Source organism: Cebus imitator, unplaced genomic scaffold (assembly GCF_001604975.1).
Source record: "Cebus imitator isolate Cc_AM_T3 unplaced genomic scaffold, Cebus_imitator-1.0 Scaffold13, whole genome shotgun sequence".
Taxonomy (NCBI): domain Eukaryota; kingdom Metazoa; phylum Chordata; class Mammalia; order Primates; family Cebidae; genus Cebus; species Cebus imitator.
In genome coordinates, this window is record NW_016107328.1 from 8645853 (window position 1) to 8654480 (window position 8628).

Consider the following 8628-nt stretch of genomic DNA (forward strand, 5'->3'; position numbering starts at 1 on the left):
TTTTTTTTTTTTTTTTAATAGGACTTCACTGCATCCTTTACTTCTTCAAAATCCTAACCTTCTGTGGTCCCCATGGGCTATAAACCAAGCCTGAATACTTCAGCATATTTATTGGCTAGGGTTTTTCAGTTGCATACAATAGAAACTAGTATCTAATAAATCTAAGCAAACAAAATATTATACAACACATTTTGAAAACCTTAAATTTATTGCTTGCCCAACTGTATGTTTCCTTCAGGTACGGTTAGATCAAGGGCTTTGGTCAATGCATAAAAACTCTGTTCCTCTTGGCCCTGCTTTCCTCTGGGCTGGCTTCGTTCTTAGTCAGGCTTTCTCTATATGGTAGTGGTTGGTTACATGAGCCAAAACATTCCCTATTTTGCTTGAAGCCAGTGGGAGTTGGGTTTCTGTCACTTGCAAAAAACGAAATTCATTGACTCATACTCTTTGACCTAATCAGAGCCTGGCGTGGTACAGGTACATGAATACAGCTGAGGCCTGCACTTGAGGAATCTGAATTCCTCTGTTACCTTGGATCCAGCTCACTGATCATCTCTGTCTAAGCTCAAGTCCAATGGCTTACTAATGAGATTCCACCCTGGGCAGATTTCACTTAACAATATAAGCTTATGTGATGGTTCCTCCTGTGGGAATCAAAAGGCCTATGTGTTAAACACTGTTTATTTGAAAGCCACTGAAATTAGAGTATTTCTTTTGTTCTGAAGATAACCCATCATAAACCAGTTGAAAAGGTGGGTGTTATCAGTTTTTCTTAAATGTGGAAGTGGGAGGGTCTCCTGTATTTTCTTTTTTTTTTGAGACGGAGTCTGGCTCTGTCGCCAGGCTGGAGTGCAGTGGCGAAATCTCAGCTCACTGCAACCTCTGCCTCCTAGGTTCAAGTGATTCTTGCGCCTCAACCTCCCCAGTAGCTGGGACCACAGACACGTGTCACCATGCCTGGCTATTTTTTTTGGTATTTTTAGTAGAGATGGGGTTTCACCATGTTGGCCAGGATGGTCTCGATTTCTTGGCCTCGTGATCCACCCGCCTCGTCCTCCCAAAGTGCTGGGATTACAGGCCGGAGCCACTGCGCCCGGCCTCCTGCATTTTTTTTTTAAACCATCGTATGAGGGCTGCAGCAGTGACCTCTGGATTTTTCAAGAATATTCAGAGCTTCTAAAGATCCCCATCATGACTCAAATTTCAGATGCTACTACTTGGTTGAAGCATTTTGCAATTGCTTTAACCTGTTGCTCCTCCCAAAAAGCCTATACTAAGTTTCAGTAGTATTCATTTTTTTACAAAGATATTAAAAACTCAAGAATGAGACTGAGGAGGCTGGGTTTGATGGCTCACGCCTATAATCCCAGCACTTTGGGACGCCGAGGTGGGTGGATCACTTGAGGCCAGAAGTTCGAGAACAGCCTGGCTAATGTGGTGAAATGCTGTCTCTACTAAAAATACAAAAACTAGCTGGGCATGGTGGTGTACACCTGTAGTCTCATCTATTTAGGAGGCTGAGCCATGAGAATAGCTTGAACCTTCGAGGCAGAGGTTGCAGTGAGCTGAGATCATGTCACTGCACTCCAGCCTGGGTGACAGAGTAAGACTCTGTCCACCCCCCAAAAAAAAAACGAGGCCAAGGAAAGTTGGGGGTGTTGCACAGTTGTACTTAGCACTCACCAACTGCCAAGGGGGCTTCCTGTGTCTCCTGGCTTCCCTTGTGGGAAGGCTGGCGCCAGTGATTCGTTCTGGCCATGGACTGCGAATGGCAATGATGTCTGTTACTTCACAGCCTGGGTTATGAAGAGCATTATGCCTCCTCTTTTTTTCTTTTCTTCTTTGGGTGACCATAGAATTGTTCTATTAAGCTGATGGAACTGCAGAATGAAAGAAGTCTGCAAACCGGAGTCACCAAAGAAAGCTGCACTATAGAGTTGCTTGACCAGCAGCAGACTTGTGTGAATAAGAATCAAATGTTTTTGGGGAGTGGGGAGCTGGTGAGAGACAGCATGGGGAGAAATGCCAGATACAGGTGATGGGGAGGAAGGCAGCAACTCACACTGCCACGTGTGTACCTACGCAACAATCTTGCATGTTCTTCGCAAGTACCTCAAAACCTAAAATGCAATAAAAAAATTCATCTTAAAAAAAAAAGAATTAAATGTTTTTTCTTTATTTCTTCTCCTTTGTCTTATAAGCCACGGAAATTTCAGGCTTTATTTATTACTGCAGCAGAGTTTAGCCTATCCTGAGTAATAAAATTCTTCACTTCTCCCCCAGTAGATTCCTTGGATGGCTGCTGGCTGAGATGCATTTAAACGAAGACAAGATCATCGGACAGTCTATATGCGTTCACCTTCCAACTCCTGCCTTTCAGGTTCTGCCTGGAAATTACTTTGGAGCAACATACCTGGCTTGAATCACAGCTGTTCTACTGATTTGCTGGTTAACCTTGAGCAAATTGCTTTACGTCTCTGAACCATAGTTACTTCGTCGGTAAAAAGTTAAAAATCATTTGGCTTATGGAGAATTCTACCATTCATTGCTTTTCAGCAAGCTTCTTATCTTTCTCCACTTCAATTTCTTCATCTGGTAAAAGGAGGAAATGCTGCTTTTTATCTCTCCAAGTTGTCCTAAGAATGAAATGAGAAAATATAGAGAACTCAGCCATTGTACACAAATTCTGGACTGTTTTGAGGTTGGTTTGGTGTCACTGGTAAAGAATACACTTTCCAAAATAACTCTGAGCAAGTGTGTGTGTGTGTGTGTGTGTGTGTGTGTGTGTCTGTGCATTTAAACTACACCCAAGTTATGAAAGGAAACGGCTCCTGGGAGTGGAGGGCAAAGTTAAGTCCACACCTGAAGAAAATACTTAATATACTGATAAAGACCGAAGGACCTAATCATTTGTCTTGAAGAAAACTGAAACAGTTACCCTGATAAACAGACCAATTGAGAACAATTAAAATCTCAGCCACTTATCTGAAGCCAAACAAGAATAACCTCAGTGAGTTTGAAGGTGAGAAGTCACTTAAGCAGAAACTCAGGGAGTAGGATTCCTTGAGAAGGAGGAAATTTACAGTAATGCTTTTCCTCCATGACCCTCCATATGTACGAGCAAGGTGTGTACAAGATAGAGAGGAATGGGCAGGAGTGATCTGTGTACCAGGTAGGAATAAGAGGACAAGAACAGCTGCAAACAACCCCAGATAATGACAACCTGGGTTTGCATGCAGATTTTCTTTCTTTTTTTCCTTTTCATTATTTCTGCTTGCACTGTGTGGTTATCCTTGGAAAGATTGGTGCCCCAGAAGGAAGGGTAGAAAGAACCAATTGACTGTTCTTAAAACAAAACAAAACTCAACAAAGGCCCTTTCTTCCTCAAAGACTATTCCCATGGAAAGTAACACGCGAGCCCACTTGGAATTACCTGACTGCAAAACAATGCCACTTTTATTAAAGGGAGTTAGTTTTCCACTCGTTCAATTTAAGCATGGCTCCACAGAAATTGCCGAAGTCTTCCAAAGGGATGCTGTCCTCAGACTAGAGACCCAGGCAGAGAAATTTAAGGCTGACAGGAGCACTTTTTTTTGAGAGAACCAAAAACAAGGGTTAAGAGGGAGTCTCTCTTCTCAAATTATGTTAATAGTCAGCTATGTTGTTCAGATATCCACTGTTGAGCCATGAGACCTTGTCTGACCGCCTTTTCTCCAGTGTTCTGAAAGGGGTGTGTTGCTTTGGTTCTGAGAACATTTTAAAACAGTCCGGCCTTTTTAAAATGCACATTTAGATTTCTGGAGGGGGTTCTGCATAGCAGATGTACTTAATAAAACATATTTGTGTTGAGATGGGCATGTTTGCCATCTTTCCCTCTGAAAAATGCACACCGCCTTTGTACTCAAGGCAAGGAAAGAAAAAACATGGACCCATCGTGGAAAAGAATCCTGATTGAGGGAGGAGAGCAAGGGATTTGTTTTTTTCTCTAATTAAAAGCAAATATGAGCAATCATTACAGCTTTTTGCTAGTTCTTTTATTCCACATCTCAGGAATCCTTCAAACATAAACCAAGAGAGTTATGGAAGGCTTATCCCATAGAACTACAGGGAAATACGGACTCCCCCTGCACCCGAAAAATCTACGTCTGAAAATGCGACTAGAGAGCTGTGTTGGGAGCTGCTTCATTAACATGAATTCAACTCTTGACCAAACAGTGCACTTTTGTGTGTGTGTGTGTGTGCTTGAGATGGAGTCTCTCTCTGTCACCCAGGCTGGAGTGCAGTGGCATAGTCTTGGTTCACTTCAACATTCCCCTCCTGGGTTCAAGCAATTCTCCAGCCTTGACCTCCCGAGTAGCTGGGACTACAGGCACACGCCACCATCCCCAGCTAATTTTTGTATTTTTAGTAGGGATGGAGTTTCTCCATGTGTGGCCAGGCTGGCATCGAACTCCTAACCTCAGAGGATCAGCCCACCTCGGCCTCCCAAAGTGCTGGGATTACAGGCATGAGCCACCCTGCCTGGCCCCTTTTCTTCTAAGAAATCATCTTAGAGTTTCAGCCATCTCTGAATTTCACTTAGACGGGTCTCTTTGGTTGGAGGAGCAGCATGATAAGTCTTGGTGTGAGTTTTGACTTAGCAGTGTAGTAGATAGGGTTCTTTTTTAGTTTTTTGAGATAGGATCTCACTCTGTTGCCCAGGCTGGAGTGCAGTGGTGCAATCACAGCTCACTATAGCCTTGACTTATGGGGCTCAAGCAATCCTCCAACCTCAGCCTCCTAAGAAAAAAATTAGCATGTGCCATCATGCCTGGCTAATTTTTAAATTTTGTAGACACAAGGTCTCACTATGTTGCCCTGGCTGGTTTCAAACTTGAGGCCTCCCAAAGTGCTGTGATTGCAGGAGTAAGCCACCACTCTGGACCTTTTTTATTTAAAAACAAAACAAAACAAAACATTATGATTTGAAGAAACCTCACTCAACTTTAAAAAGATTCAATGACAATCAATCACTTTTCTGCAAAGGCTGGGGTTAGGAGAACCCTGGTTGATGACCTTGTTAAAAATATTTTTTAAAAAAAGATTCGCCCCAACTCTAGGCGGGAAGTGCGCGGAGATCATGTCATGAGACCCTCGAGAGGCCTGAGAGTCACTGGAACTGGAGAAGCACCATGGGGCCCTGGGAGAGCCCGAACTCCTGGTGTGGCGCCCAGAGGCAGTAGCTTCAGAGTCTCCAGTGCCTGTGAGGCTGGAGGTGAAGTTGGGGGCCCTGGTGCTGCTGCTGGTTCTCACCTTTCTCTGCAGCCTGGTGCCCATCTGTGCTATGCCGGCCAAGAGCTAACCACAAAGCCTCAGCTTCCCGCCAGAAAGCCCCGAGCCTAGTAAGCTGTTTTGCCGGGGGCGTCTTTTTGGCCACCTATCTCCTGGACCTGCTGCCTGACTACCTGGCTGCTATAGGTGAGGCCCTGGCAGCCTTGCACGTGACGCTCCAGTTCTCGCTGCAAGAGTTCATCCTGGCCATGGGCTTCTCCCTCGTCCTGGTGATGGAGTAGATCACATTGGCTTATAAGCAGCAGTCAGGGCCACCACCTCTGGAGGAAACAAGGGCTCTGCTGGGAACAGTGAATGGTGGGCTGCAGCATTGGCATGATGGACCAGGGGTTCCACAGGCGAGTGGAGCCCCAGCAACCCTCTCAGCCTTGCGAGCCTGTGTCCTGGCCTTCTCCCTGCCCCTCCACTCTGTATTCGAGGGGCCGGCAGTAGGGCTGCAGCGAGGTCGGGCTTGGGCCACGGAGCTGTGCCTGGCTTTGCTGCTCCACAAGGGGATCCTGGCTGTCAGTCTGTCCCTCCGGCTGCTGCAAAGCCACCTGGGGGCACAGGTGGTGGCTGGCTGTGGGATCCTCTTCTCATGCATGACACCTCTAGGCATCCGGCTGGGTGCAGCTCTGGCAGAGTGGGCAGGACCTCCGCACCAGCTGGCCCAGTCTGTGCTAGAGGGCATGGCGGCTGGCACCTTTCTCTATATTACCTTCCTGGAAATCCTGCCCCAGGAGCTGGCCCGTTCTGAGCAAAGGATCCTCAAGGTCATTCTGCTCCTAGCAGGCTTTGCCCTGCTCGCTGGCCTGCTCTTCATCCTAATCTAGGGGGCTTCAAGAGAGGGGCAGGGGAGATTGATGATCATGTAACCCTGTTCTCCCTTCCCTCCCCCAGTGTGTGGGGAATAGGAAGGAATGGGGAAGGGAAGTACTGAGGACCAAAAAGTTCTCTGGGAGCTAAAGATAGAGCCTTTGGGGCTATCTGACTAATGAGTGGGAAGTGGGCAGACAAGAGGCTGGCCCCAGTCCCAAGGAACAAGAGATGGTCAAGTAGGTGGAGACTGGATCAGGGGACATAGGATTGGGGAAGACACTTGATTGCTAGAATCAGAGGTTGGACACTATACATTAGGACAGGCTGACACGGGAGGCTGGAGGTGGGCACCAGCTGCTGTGGGACAGGGGTATGGAGAGGTCATAAAGCTAGAGTCAGTGTCCTGTTGGTCCTAGCCCTTTTCAGCACCCTGCCTTTGGAGTAGAATTCTCCTACTTTTCTTAGCTCCTACCCTCATATCTGTCTCCCTCTTCCCGTCTCCCAGGGGACTAGCGCCAAATGGTCTCTCCCTGCCAATTTTGGTATCTTCTCTGACCTCTCCAGTCTTGCTAACTCCTCTATTTTTAAAGTGCCAAACATCCCCTCCCTCCTTCTCAAAGCGCAGTAACGTGGCACTGAGCCCTGCCCAGCACCTCAGTGAAGGGAGCCTGCTTGTTCTTTAGTTTGGTCCCAGATCGTGGGGTGGGGCAGAAATATTTGCTGCGCTGGGGTAGGGGGAAGGTTGGAAAGCTGCAGCCACCTACTGCTGCTGTACCCTAGGAATATGGGACATGGACATGGTGCCCCATGCCCAGATGATAAACACAGAGCTGCCAAAACATTTTAAAAAATATACTCGAGGCAGTACCTAAGCTGGAGTCGGGTAGAGGTGGGCTGGCACCCCATTCTCACTTCTGGTGCCGCCAGCCTCAAGATTAGACATGGCCCAGAACTTGAAGGACTTGGCGGGACGGCTGCCTGCCGGGCAGCGGGGCATGGGCACTGTGCTGAAGCTGCTGCTGGGGCCTGGCGCTGTGGCCTATGGTGTCCGCGAATCCGTGTTCACCGTGGAAGGCGGGCACAGAGCCATCTTCTTCAATCGGATCGGTGGAGTGCAGCAGGACACTATCCTGGCCGAGGGCCTTCACTTCAGGATCCCCTGGTTCCAGTACCCCATTATCCATGACATTCGGGCTAGACCTCGAAAAATCTCCTCTCCCACAGGCTCCAAAGACCTGCAGATGGTGAATATCTCCCTGCGTGTGCTGTCTCGACCCAATGCTCAGGAGCTTCCTAGCATGTACCAGCGCCTAGGGCTAGACTAGGAGGAATGAGTGTTGCCGTCCATTGTCAACGAGGTGCTCAAGAGTGTGGTGGCCAAGTTCAATGCCTCACAGCTGATCGCCCAGCGTGCCCAGGTATCCCTGCTGATCCGCCGGGAGCTGACAGAGAGGGCCAAGGATTTCAGCCTCATCCTGGATGATGTAGCCATCACAGAGCTGAGCTTTAGCCGAGAGTACACAGCTGCTGTAGAAGCCAAACAAGTCGCCCAGCAGGAGGCCCAGCGGGCCCAGTTCTTGGTAGAAAAGTGAAGCAGGAACAGCGGCAGAAGATCGTGCAGGCCGAGGGTGAGGCCGAGGCTGCCAAGATGCTTGGAGAAGCTCTGAGCAAGAACCCTGGCTACATCAAACTTTGCAAGATCCGGGCAGCCCAGAATATCTCCAAGACCATCGCCACATCACAGAATCACATCTATCTCACTGCTGACAACCTTGTGCTGAATCTACAGGATGAAAGTTTCACCCAAGGAAGTGACAGCCTCATCAAGGGTAAGAAATGAGCCTAGTCACCGAGAACTCCATCCCCAGAGGAAGTGGATCTGCTTCTCCTGTTTTTGAGGAGCCAGCCTGGGGTCCAGCACAGCCCTACCCTGCCCCAGCATCATGCGATGGTCCCCCGCACCCGTCCCCCAAACCCCTCTTGGATTAAGGAAGACTGAAGACCAGCCCCTTTTCTGGGAAATTACTTTCCTCCTCCCTGTGTCGGCTGGGGATGTTGGGACAGTGTGTGATTTCTCAGTGATTTCCTACAGTGTTGTTCCTTCCCTCAAGGCTGGGAGGAGATAACCACCAACCCAGGAATTCTCAATAAATTTTTATTACTTAAGCTAAATATATATATATATATATATATATATATATATATATATATATATACTCAAAAAGCCCAAGGGGGAAGGGCAATGTCTACCCCCAGGGTTATTTTTTGGGAGGGAGGGCTGTGCATAGGGCCATATTCTTTAGAATCTATTTTATTAACTGACCTGTTTTGGGACCTGTTATCCAAACAAAAGATGTTTCTAGAAAAAAAAAAAAAGATTCAAGGCTGGGTGAGGTGGCTCACGCCTGTAACTTTAGCACTTTGGGAGGCCAAAGCGGGTGGATCACTTCAGGTCAGGAGTTCAAGACCAGCCTGGCCAACTTGGTGAAACCCCATCTC

At 47.7% G+C, this 8628-nt stretch overlaps 2 pseudogenes across 2 annotated transcripts; both read left to right on the forward strand.

Annotated features, from left to right (window-relative positions):
• Nucleotides 1–1874: 1874 nt before the first annotated feature.
• On the forward strand, nucleotides 1875–6423 carry LOC108283922 (annotated as a pseudogene). Its single transcript, XR_001817012.2, has 2 exons — nucleotides 1875–2000; nucleotides 5168–6423. The product of XR_001817012.2 is annotated as a zinc transporter ZIP1-like (transcript).
• A 573-nt stretch (nucleotides 6424–6996) lies between these two features.
• Nucleotides 6997–8298, forward strand: LOC108283915 (annotated as a pseudogene). Its single transcript, XR_001817006.2, has one exon. The product of XR_001817006.2 is annotated as a prohibitin-2-like (transcript).
• The last annotated feature ends 330 nt before the right edge of the window (nucleotides 8299–8628 follow it).